At 45.1% G+C, this 12,963-nt stretch overlaps 1 non-coding gene across 1 annotated transcript; it reads right to left on the bottom strand.

Annotated features, from left to right (window-relative positions):
* Positions 1-6,117: 6,117 nt before the first annotated feature.
* On the bottom strand, positions 6,118-6,212 carry trnai-uau (transfer RNA isoleucine (anticodon UAU)). The gene is made up of 2 exons: positions 6,175-6,212; positions 6,118-6,153 (listed from the first exon to the last, which is right to left on the bottom strand). It is a non-coding gene; the product is annotated as a tRNA-Ile (tRNA).
* Between the last annotated feature and the right edge of the window lie 6,751 nt (positions 6,213-12,963).

The following is a 12,963-nucleotide window of genomic DNA, read 5'->3' on the forward strand; positions in this document are numbered from 1 at the left end:
GCTGTTTTCGGAGCTGCGGTAGCCCAGTGGTTAAGGCGTTGGACTTGAAATCCATTGGGGTTTCCCCGCGAATATTCGAAACCTGCTCGCAGCAGATTCTCTCATTATTGTAATTAATTACGTCAAATAATTTATTTTCTTCAATCTGCTCCCTCTGGAAGGATTTTGGAATTTTCAATGCCGGTTTTAAGGAAACTAAAGGAATGCCGAGAGACCTGGATCACTTATTTACTTCAAGAAGTTTTGCTGACCGAATTCCAAAAGTGTTATGCAGATTGCCTGGAAGCTGCAGATAAGGAGGCCTCGCTAGTCTCTGAGGAACCTTCGCATACACTCGGTACTGCCCGGTAGCATCAGTCTGTGTAACCATGGGAGAGAGAGAATGGAAAGTCACTGGCAGGCTTGTTTCTGTCAGCAGCAATGGTACAAGAGCAGCCATTCTAAAGTGAAAAGCAGAACACATTCCAAGAGACAGTCCAGGAGACAGACAAACGGAGTGGAGATCTGGAAGACTGACCAGAAAAACACCAAGGAGACACCAACACATAATTCATCTCTCCATCTCCCGAAGCAGAAGAATTGACCATTCTGAGTTTTGAGTTGCACCACTGAGGTTGTACAAATCTCTCTCTGTAAAACTTGTATTAATAGGTTAATAAAACGATTTGTTTGAAAAGTTTAAAGCTTGGCTTGATCTGAGCTCTGATTACCCTAAAGAGTGAAGAGAGTTACAACTAAAACCCTACAGATCCTTCCGTCCAAAGTCTCATTTTCCTCCCAAGCATGCTACACTTAGCTCATGGCAAAGCTTAAATTATTAATATATAGGCGGAATGGAAAATCTTTTCGGGCTATGGGGGAGAGCAGCGGAGTGGTGCGCGGTCTGTTAACTCACTGGGCGAAACTTGTTCTTCTCTGCTCGGAATCCAGCTTAAAACTGACCATTAAAACCGATGGTCATTCGTACTAATCCATTGTGCTTTGGACTCGTGGGGTTGAATCCCATCCTCATCATTGCTGGCCACACTGGGTTTTTCAGTCTGTGCCTCTGTGCTGTTCATGCGAATACTAAAATAAACACGGACTCATTGCATAAACGTAGAACAGAAATCGCGAATCACAGATGCACCATTTCCTTTCTATTCTTTCCTCTGAGATTGAAACCCAATGAAAGACTAGCGGGAAAACAAATGATTAGAGAGCAGAAACATAATTTTAACTTTTAGGAACAAATGTAATTTTAAAAGATTTTATCAACATTAATGACCAGATTATCTGTTTTTTTGTCTTTCGTTGAGAGATAAATAATGGGCAGTGCACTGGGGAGAAATCCTCGTTCTTTTCGAAATAGTGCCATGGTATCTGAGGCTTCGGTGTTACGTCTTTTCAGAAAGACGGTACCGTCGAAAGTGCAGCATACCCTCAGTACTGCACTGGAGTGTCAGCCTGGATTATGAGCTCAAGTCTCTGGAGTGGGGCTTGAGATTGCTGCCGCTGAGCCACGGCTGACACCTAAACTCAATTCATTCGGCTCGAGTGAAATGGCGAAGACAAAAAAATGACAGTGGACAAAACTTCAACTTGGGGCACAAGAATAAACCGCATCATTGTATAACTGTTTAAAAGGGATGTGCTGTCAGTCCCGGATCATTCTGTGTCTGTTTAAAAGGGATGTCCTGTCAGTCCTTGATCATTCTGTCTCTGTTTAAAAGGGATGTGCTGTCAGTCCAGGATCATTCTGTATCTGTTTAAAAGGGGTGAACTGTCAGACCCGGATCATTCTGTGTCTGTTTAAAAGGAATGTCCTGTCAGTCCTGGATCATTCTGTGTCTGTTCAAACAGGATGTGTTGTCAGTCCCGGATCATTCTGTATCTGTTTAAAAGGGATGTGCCGTCAGTCCCGGATCATTCTGTGTCTGTTTAAAAGTGATGTGCTGTCATTCCTAGATCATTATTTATCTGTTTAAAGGGGATGTTTACCTGAAATTCATCATACAACCTACTTTCTGTTTAAACAAGAAAGGAGGTTGTATGATGCATATCAGGCGAATTCTTCAAGGCAGAATCAGACCAAATATAATAAGTTGAGAGGGGATGTGAAGATACAAATAAAATTGCCAAAGAGACTATGAGAGTAGAATGGCGTGAAACATAAAATGGAACCCAAAAATCTACTACTGGCATGTAAACAGTTAGCGGGCAGTAAGAGGCGGGGTGCGGCCTATTAGAGACAAAGAAGGCTTCCCATAATTTTCCTATCTTCCCTAGCTGCGGGGGAGGTGCCTGAGGATTTGAAAGTGGCAAATGTGACACCATTTTTCAAGAAAGGATGTAAGGATGATCCAACAACTACAGGCCGGTCAGTTTAACATCAGTGGTGGGTAAAGTTTTAGAAACAATAATCAAGGAAAAATTAACGGGCACTTGGAGAAGTTTAAGCTAATTAAGTAGCGCCAACACGGATGTGTGGAATGCAGAATGTGCTTGGCTAAACTTATTGAATTTTTTGATGAAGTAACAGAGAGGATTGATGAAGTGAATGCAATGGATGTTGGCTACATGGATTTTCGGAAGGCGTTTGACAAAGTACCACATAAAAGGCTAGTTAACAAAATTGAGGCTCGTGGCAGCTTGGATAATGAATTGGCTTAAAGACAGAAAACAGCGAGTTGTGGTAAATGGCTGTACTTCAGATTGGAGGATGGTAGACAGTGTTTTTCCCCAAGGGTCAGTGCTGGGGCCACTGCCTTTTCGATATATATAAATGACCTGTATATTGGAATACGGAGTAGAGTTTCTAAATTCGCCGATGACACCAAACCTGGGGGTGTGGCAAACAGTGATGATGATGCCAATCGACTACAACAGCACATAAAAAGGCTAGCAGAACGGGCAAACACGTTGCAGATGGGATTTAATACAGAGAATTGTGAGGTGATGCATTTTGGCAGAACGAACAGGGAGAGGGAATATACACTTAAAGGCACAGCTTTAAATAGTGTGCAGGGACAGAGGGATCTGGGAGTTAATGTACATAGGTCCCTGGAGGTGGCAGGACATATTGAGAGAGTGGTTAACAAAGCATTTGTGATCTTGGGCTTCATATATAGAGGTATTGAGTACAAAAGTAGAGAAGATTTGCTGAGACTTTATAGAGTGCTGGTTAGGCCACAACTGGAGTATTGCGTCTCATCTGGCCGCTACACTTTAGGAAGGATGTGAAGGCCCTTGAGCGGGTGCAGAGGAGATTTACCAGAATGGTTCCGGGGAAGGGGGCTCTTAGCTACAAGGACATGTTGGAGAAGCTGGATTTGTTTTCATTAGAGTAAAGGAGGTTGAGGAGTGATTTGATAGAAGTGTACAAGATAATGACGGGTTTTGATAGGCGAGACAGGGAACGGCTTTTCCCACTAGTTGATGGTACAAGGACTAGGGGATTTAAGATTATAGGCAAGAGATACAGGGGGGTGTGAAGAAACAAAATTACACACTGGTGATGACCTGCAATTCACTGCCGTTGGAAGTGGTGGAATCACAGACACTGAATGTTTTCAAAGGGAGACTGGATCGGCATTTGAGGGAAATAAATTTGCATAAATACGGCGATAGTGCGAGGGAATGGTACTGACTTGATTGCTCGACAGAGAACCGGCGCTGGCTCGATGGGCTGAATTGCCTCCGTCTGTGCGATTATGACCCTATGATTAAATCAGGTGAGTGCACAGTCACGGATCATCAATTGTCTAAGTCTTTTTAACAGGTGTGCGAATTTAGCTGTAATGACCCCGTTGTTAAGGTTGGCGGGGTTCAGGCCGGGACTTGAACCCGGGATTTCTCGCATTTATTTAAGCAGCGAAATTCCCTGAACGAGAATCAGACCTCTAGACCAACGAACCGCCGATTTTGGGCTCGAATTTGCGTTAGGTTTCCCTGCGCTGTTGCAAACCCAGTTCGCAGAGGACCTGTTCATTTTTATGAAATATGTTTATATTTTCCTAAATCCACTGCTTTATATGAGCTGTTTCCCTGAATCTGCTCACAATTCTCCCCATCACAAGAAGATCCGGGCAGCAGTGGTCATGTGGTCAAATGGATAAGGGGTTTGACTTCGGTGCGTAATCGTTCAGTTAGCAGATGATTGTAGATTCGAGTCCTGCCGTGGTCGTTTAAATAAGTGGGCGAAACCTGTTCTGAATCTGCCTTCAAACCGACCATTTCGGACAGCCCCTCACCTGAAGATATCGGAAGGCCTTTTACTTACATGGGCTGATTGTACATTTTCAACATTGTAAGTCTGTGTGCACGTGCAGGACAAGCGGTGAAGGGGACTTTCTTTCAGAGTATTTCTGCTTAGATGCAAATAGCATGAAACAGAAACATAGAAGATAGGAGTAGGAGTAGGCCATTCGGCCGCTCGAGCCTGTTCTGCCATTTAATGAGATCATGGCTGATCATCAAAATTCAGTAACATGTCCTTGTTTTCTCCCCATATCCCTTGGAATGGTTGAGCGCAGTGTAATCCATTGTGCGCTGCACGCGTGGGTTCGAACTCCGTCCTCGTCGTTTTTCCATTACACGATTGATGCTGTTAAACCTTCCGAGCGTTTCACTGAATTTTGCGTAAAATAGGCTTTGTAATCGCAATCTCGTCAAAATCACACTGGTGATTAAGGTCTGTGCACTCTTCATATCTTGTTAAAATTAAAACAGACCACTGGAGTTCTTGAATGAAGGCAGGACGGGAATCAGAGATGGAGAATCATCCCTACCTGTCTTCCTTCCTCTGCAATTGCCACCAAATGAAAGACAAGCGGGAACAAAGCCAAATGATTAGGGAGCAGAAAAACAACTTTATCGTTTAGGAGGAAATGTAATTTCAGAAATATTTATCAAACTTAATGAGGAGATTTTCTGTTTTAGTGTCTTTATTTGAGAGGTAAATAATGGGCAGGACAATGGGGAGAAATCCTCATTCTTTTTGGCATACTCTCATGGGATCTGAGGCCTCGGTTGAACGTCTTACTGGAAAGACGGCACCACCGACAGTGCAGCTCTCCCTCAGTACTGCACTGGAGTGTCAGCCTGGATTATGTGCTCAGGTCTCTGTTCATTCGGCTGGAGTGAAATGACGTAAAGGGAAAAATGATATGGAGTCAAACTTCAACTTGGCGTCCTAGAAAAATTGCGTATCGTAATCGGCCGCCCTTTATATAAACCGCCCCAGTTATGTTTCCATCGATTTCATAAGCAATGATAATCAGCCCTGTCTATAATGGGCGGGGTCGTGGTCAGTCAAGGATCACTCTGTGTCTGTTTAAACCGGGTGTGGTCACAATCCCGGATCATTTAGTGCGTTAGTCTATTTTAAAGAAAAGCGATTCCAGTTGTGATGACCGAGTTGGTGAGTTGTATCTAAATGCCGTGGGGTTCGTCTGGGATTTGACCCAGAAGCTCTCGCATTTTAATTTGTGAAATGTCCTACGCGAGAATCATGCCCCAAGACCAAGGAGCTGACGATTTTTGTCCGAAGTTACATTAGGTTTCTCTGCTCTAGTGCGAACCCAATTCGCAGAGGTCATGTTCATTAATTTGAAATATGTTTATCTTTTCCTAAATCCACTTCTTTATATGAGCAGTTTTCCTGAATCTGCTCACTATTCTCCCCATAACAAGAGGGTCGGCGACAACCTAATTCTGGATATGGTGTTTGGGCGATTGTCTGTACGTAACTTCCGTCCTTGTAATTCGCAACATCATGTTCAGGTGAATCGTTGTTTGTGTTCAACGTGATGTCGGAAACCTGTACAGATAACTCGTGAGTTTACACATCTTCTCGCCTGTGCCAAAGACTTAGTCACTGCTTTGAAATCGAATTTATTTCCTGCACATTATTCTTTGCCTGATAGTTGCTGGTTTAACAGTTAAAACTGGCCCCACCTTCCCTCCTGTCAATAAGTAACACTGAAGGGCTCCTTTAAAACTTCCATCCGTTATTGGAACACGGTGGGCCTGAGGAACATAAGAGCTCACGTGGAACAGCTAATAAGTGTATAGTTAGCGGATAAAACAATTGTACCTTCTGCTCCGGTCGAAATAGCGCACAGCAAAAGCATTGACTGCTCTAGGTGAGGCTCGAACTCACAACCTCGACATTTCTCCGAGCCTGTACTGCTATATAAGTACCGCGCGCTAACCGATTGCGCCACTAGAGCTGCGCTTGATTGGTGCTTGTTATCCGTGCACATTTACTTGCACATTTCAGGTTGTCTAATCGTGCGGGGGTGCAATGTTGTTTACTTGAGGCGCATTGGCTGGGTTTATATGAAAGAGTGAAGCAGGAGGTACTCTCATGTGTTCGCGAGCTGGTGAATTTACCAAAGGCTGCACCAGATCCTGGTGTCATAAGTACTGAACATTTTTACCCAACTCCTAAAATACAGTCTGCAAAATGAGAACCGATGAAAATTCATCACATGCAAAACAAAGAAACGTTTTAAAGTTTTGCCCATGATTCGTTAACCATGTGAGTTACCGGTTGATTAATGACGATTACAGCAAATTTCTCACACAGTCTAATGAGATGTATGTAACAGAATAAACAGTTTTCTTAAAGTTAACTCCTCGACGTGGAATGGAATCCGTATTGCAGGGTAAGAGTATTTGTCGATGACAATTGCTGTTCTGAGCTGTTTCTCTAATTATTTAATGAGCAGCAGTTTCCGAAGTGTAGCGGTTATCACTTCCGTCTAAAGTGCAACAGGTCCCCGGTTCAATCAGGTTTTGCAGGTAGAGATTAATAAAATACATTAACAGCCACACGGTATTCTCCTTTTCTCTATACAATTCTGTACACACTCAAACTCTACAGAGATACCGACTGTGTGAGAGTTCATTGCAGAATCCTGCAGCGCTGCCTCTGTTAATAGCAACAGTTCGGAGCCGCATTTCAGACGCGGAAACAAACCCATGAGTTGGTGTGTTGGTCCCCAGCTCCCGGAGTGAGTGTGGTCACGACAGCAGTGAAGTTCAGGCCGTCTGACCGGTCCCGCTCTCACCAAGCGCCCGCTGCCGGTGGAAAGCAGCGACTGCAGCCTCAGAGAGCGTAAACTGCCCATCGCTGCGAAACAAGAAATCACTGAATCAGAGGAGCGCAGAGATTTGCATCTATAGCGTGTAGGTGAGGATGTGGAGTTTGATATCGATCGACTCATTGTTTTAGAACCGCTGAAATTGAATCTCTCTCTGGCAGATGTTGCAGGCTTACGTATGAAAAGTGCCCTCGAGGTGCAATCGACAAATTTGGAGAGGCCGTGTAGTGGGACAAGTTAAAGGATCAGCACAGTTAATGCAGAGAACAAATTAAACAGTAGCTCAGGTTGATGAACCTTGCACTGGTGAAAATCCTGGACAGAGATTTAGAGGAAGCGACAGTGGGAAGGGCTGTACTGCGATTCTAACACTTCTCCAAGCACATTCCGGGCAAGTCATCGACAGTAAAAAGAGGGCTTGGAACGGGAATGGAACTGCGGGCACACGTCTCAGTCAAAATGCAATGGACAATACCTGGCAAATCCATTTGATTAAACGTTTGATAACCAGTTCATTGGGCCTGTATATTAGACAGAGTGACTCTTTAGTCTAGGGTTAAGAATCTCGCTTTGTGGATTGTAGATTGAAATTTACGAAAGGTGAGCCTCTTTTTAACGTCGACTTCTAATATTGGACTTGCGCTCAAAACTTGTTCTAATCTGCCTAATAAATGATTGATCAGGACCCAAATCATTCTCCATCAATCTCCAGCGGCTTAGGAGGAAGCTCAATGCAAACTGTCATGCAAATATCATGGCTTTAAAGACAAACAATTAAAGTATTTTTTTATCAAACAATCACTGGTGATGGTTGTAAGTATATTTGTGTGTGTCCATATTAGATACAAAAGTATTTGTGAGTTGCTGTTGTGTTAGATGTAAATGCATTTGCACTTCTGTTCGTTACAAATATGTTCAAATGTATCTGCATTATTTATTATTGTATTGAGTGGGGGAATCTGTGTCAGTTATAGATGTATTTCTGAGCGCTTCAAATGTCCAGTCCGGCCCCATTCTACCTTCTCATTGTCCCCACGTGGGACACGACAGACCATCTGTTACATTCGGATTCAACTTTTGCTTTTATTGATATTAGAAAATGTGAGGTTTAAAAAGTAATAACTCTGCATCCATCAGCCTCTCTGATACTCTTGAGCGTCCCTTATTCTGTCTGATAGGCCCTGAGCGTCCCTTACCCGCTCCAGAATCTATTGAGCATCCCTTACCCTGTTTGGTATATCCGGAGGGTCCTTTACCCTGTCTGGTAAATCGGGAGCGTCCCTCACCCTATCTGAAACACCCGGAGCGTCCCTTACACTGTCTGGTACATCGGGAGCGTACATTTCCCAGTCTGGTACACCCGGAGCGTCTCTTATCCTATCCGATGCATCCGGAGCGTCCCTTACCTTGTCTGATACATCCGGAGCGTCCCTTACCCAGTGAGATATATACGGAGCGTCCCTTACCCTGTTTGGTACATCTAGACCGTGCCTCAACCTGTCTGGTATATCCCGAGTGTCCCTTACCCTGTCTGGTAAAACAGGGGCGTCCCTTACCATGTATGGCAAATTCGGAGCGTCCCTGAAACTGTCTGGTACATCCGGAGCGTCCCTTACACTGCCTGGTAAATCCGGAGCGTCCCTTAAACAGTTTGGTATATCCGGAGCGTCCCTTCCCCTGTCTATTATACCCAGCGCGTCCCTTACTCTCCTTGATAAATCCTGAGCCTCCATTTTACTTTTTGATAACCAGTTTGCCAAAATTGCACATTTCACCCTTCATCCGCAGCTATGTAGCGCTTCCCGTCGCTCACGCTCATCAACTGTTTAGGGAAAAGCGGCAACGACCAGGTGAACAATCCCAGTTCTTCAGTTAGCCTCCCCAGTGCACTTCATTTCCCAAGGAATGTTCTTGTACAATCGTGCTGCTTTGGTTCCAAAGGTCGGCCCTGCTGTCGCAGAGCTTGTCTGCCGAGAGGTCCCGGGGGTCTAAATGTATCGACTGGTTTCCAAGCCCAACTCAGATTGGGGCGAATGGGACATGTGCCCCAGGAACAGCGGTGGGAGCAGAGCACATTTAGCGGTTTAAGTCGGTGAAAGTGAATGTTAGCAGGAAAGTTACAATGACATTGAAGGAGGAAAGTAAAGGAGGGCTATTGATTGTGGAAGGAAGAAGAATCTGTGCCGTGACTTGGATTCGGACCGCGGTTGCTGCGGCCACAGCGCAGAATACTAACCGCTATACGATAACGGCGCGACACATCAAGTACTGGAGCTCTGCTCTGACCACCACAAAGTAACACATGGCACTGCTTAGAAAAGATGGATTATCGGTGAAGAGTTAAAAATCAGCACCGCCAGATATTAGGAAGTGGTGAAATTCGACCCAGGCCCTGCAGCGATTGGAGCCTTCGTCCACAATGAGAACTAGTGCAGCCGCAGTTACATTTACAAGAATTTTAGCCATTTCACACGAGAAGAAGCTCACCCCTAGAGATTCATTAAAAAGAGGCCCTGCTGGGAGTCGAACCCCGAATTCTTTTGTTTAACTAGACAGATGTTTTGACCAGATAAGCCACGGGGCCAAATCCCAAAACAATTTTTTGCTTCCACTCATTGATATCTATCAGCTAGCGGTCACTGTCTTCTGGATTCTCAGGCCGTTGTTTATTTCTCCAGCTCTCTTGTCCATTCCGCCATGTGTTCCATTGCTATCTGTATCTCCCGTTTATCTCAGTGTCAAACTGTGAGGTGATTCTGAATGATTACCTATGTTTGTGTCTTATATGAAATAAATGAGGGGATCAGACAGTTCTTCCTCTGACACTGGGGAACTAATGAGCCGACATTTATAACAAGATATTGTTTATTGTGATGCAGCAAATACAATATTCCATCTGGAATGATTCAGGTTCAATTCTGTGCAAAAGAAAATTTGACCCCGACGTGTTTGCAATTGGCCGCCTTTAAATTTGACGTCACAAACGCCACCATTGCACCTCAAGGTGATGAATATCTAAGAAACAGAGAAGTCATGCAGTGAAAGTATATTTGTAGAAAGGGTTGTGAGACTGTGGAATGCACTGGCCCAGCAGGGCAGCAGATTAAAAACAAGGTTTAAAAACCGGCTGCGTGTGCGAGGAAGGGGAGAGGGAAGCAAGATAACCACAGAAGATCTCAACAGAAAATGCTGGAAAAACTCAGCAGGCCAGGCAACATCCGTGGAGAGAGAATTACAGTCAACGTTTCAGGTCGAAACACTTTGCCAAGACTGAGAAAGCACAGGAAATGAAAGATTAAAATGCCAGGCTGGGAGAGAACAAAAGAGAAGTGAAGAGACATTAGGAGATATTCAAAACCAGACGAGATGATGATAGGAGTAGTGGAGAAAAAAGATGGCTCTAGATTAGGTGTGAAATGCGCTGGCAGAATGGGAGACAACTGGCATGTGGGAGAGAAAAAAAGGGGGGAGGGCAAAAATAAAGGTGTGGATAACAAATATAAGTAAAAATGTAATTTGGGCCGAGGTTATAATCTGAAACTTTTGAAATCTATGTTGAGTCTGGAAGGCTGTAAAGTGCCTAATCGGAAGATGAGGTGCTGTTCCTCGATCTTACGCTGAGCTTCCGTGGAACAATGCAAGATGCCAAGGACGGTGAGGTCTGAGCGGGAATGGAGTGGTGAATTACAATGACAGGCGACGGGAAGTTCGGGGTCATCCTTATGGATTGAATAGAGGTGTTCCGCACAGCAGTCACCCAATCTGCATCTGGTCTCCCCAATGTAGAGGAGGCCATATCATGAGCAGCGAATACAGTATACTAGATTGCAAGAAGTACAAGTAAATCTCTGTTTCACCTGGAAGGGGTGTTTGGGGCCCTGGACAGTGGGAAGGAGGGAGGTATAAGGGCAGGTATTGCATCTCCTGCACTTGCACGGGAAGGTGCCGGGTGAAGGGGAAGGGGTGCTGGCAGTGATGGAGGAGTGGACTAGGGTATCACGGAGGGAGTGGTCCCTAGGAATGCTGAAAGGGGAGGTGAGAGGAAGATGTGTTTGGTGGTGGGATCACGTTGGAGGTGGCAAAAATGGTGGAGGATGATCCGTTGAATGTGGAGGCTGGTGGGGTGAAAGGTGAGGACAAGGGGAACCGTATCATGGTTCCGGGAGTGAGGGGCAGGGGTGAGGGCAGAAGTGCAGGAGATAGAATGGACACGGTCGAGGGCCGTGTCAACCACGGTAGAGGGGATTCCTCGGTTGCGGAAAAAGGAAGACATGTCGAAAGTACTGGTGTGGAAGGCGGCATCATCGGAGCAGATGCGGCGGAGATGGAGAAACTGGGAGAATGGAATAGAGTCCTTACAGGAGGCGGGGTGAGGAGGAAGTGTAGTCCAGGTAGCTGTGGGAGTCAGTGGGCTTGTAGTGAATTTTGGTCAATAAGCTATCCCCAGAGATGGAGACCGAGAAGTCGAGGAAGGGAAGGGAAGATTCGGAGATGGACCATGTGAAGGTGAGGGAAGGGTGGAAATTGGAGGCAAAGTGAATGACAATGTCTAGTTCAGGGCGAGAGCAAGAAACAGCACCAATACAGTCATCAATGTACCGGCAAAAGAGGTGAGGGAGAGGACCCGAGTAAGACTGGAACAAAGAGTGTTCCACATTATTCACGAAAAGGCAGGCATAGCTAGGACCCATGCGGGTACCCAAAGCAACACCTTTGATTTGGAGGAAATGAGTGGAGTCAAAGGAGAAGTTGTTATCGTACAGGGAAGATCACCTTGGAATCCATTGGCACCGAATGTGATTTAAATCCCCCACTGTATTTATAAACATTTAATGTCATATTCACATTTTGAAGCATTTGAGCAATATTTGAGATTTAACATAGAAACATAGAAGACAGGAGCAGGCGTAGGCCATTCCGCCCCTCGAGCCTGCTCCGCCATTCAATGCGATCATGGCTGATCATCCAAATTCAGTACCCAGTCCCTGCTTTCTGCTCATACCCCTTGATGCTTTTTGCCTTAAGAAATATATCCAACTCCTTCTTGAATATATTTATTGAATTGGCCTCTACTGCCTTCTGTGGTAGAGAATTCCACAGGTTCACCAATCTCTGGGTGAAGAAATTCCTCCTCATTTCTGTCCTAAATGGCTTACCCCTTATCCTTAGACTGTGACCCCTGGTTCTGGACGTCCCGACCATCGGGAACATCCTTCCTGCATCTAGTCTGTCCAGTCCTGTCAGAATTTTATAAGTTTCAATGAGATCCCCTCTCATTCTTCTAAACTCCAGCGAGTATAAGCCCAATCGACTCAATCTCTCCTCATACGTCATTCCTGCCATCCCCGGTATCAGCCTGGTGAATCTTCGCTGAACTCCTTCCATGGCAAGAACATCCTTCCTCAGACAAGGCGGCAAAAACTGCACACAATACTCAAGATGTGGTCTCACCAAGGCCCTGTACAACTGCAGCAAGAAATCTTTGTTCCTGTACTCAAACCCTCTCGCTATGAAGGTCAACATACAATTTGCCTTCTTAACTGCCTGCTGCACCTGCATGCTTACCTTCAGCGACTGGTGCACGAGGACACCCAGGTCTCGTTGCACTTCCCCTTCTCCCAATCTATTGTCATTCAGATAATAATCTGCCTTCCTGTTTTTGCCACCAAAGTGGATAACCTCGCATTTATCCACTTTATATTGCATCTGCCATGCTTCTGCCCAATCACCCAACCTTTCCAAATCATCCTGGAGTTCCTCGGCATCCTCCTCACAGCACACACGCACACCCAGCTTTGTGTCATCTGCAAATTTGGAGATATTACATCAAATTCCCTTGTCTAGATCAATAATATATATTGTGAATAGCTGGGGT

The sequence above is a fragment of the Somniosus microcephalus genome, unplaced genomic scaffold (assembly GCF_052327205.1).
Source record: "Somniosus microcephalus isolate GS21.2 unplaced genomic scaffold, FLI_Smic_1.0 unresolved_chr1, whole genome shotgun sequence".
NCBI lineage: Eukaryota > Metazoa > Chordata > Chondrichthyes > Squaliformes > Somniosidae > Somniosus > Somniosus microcephalus.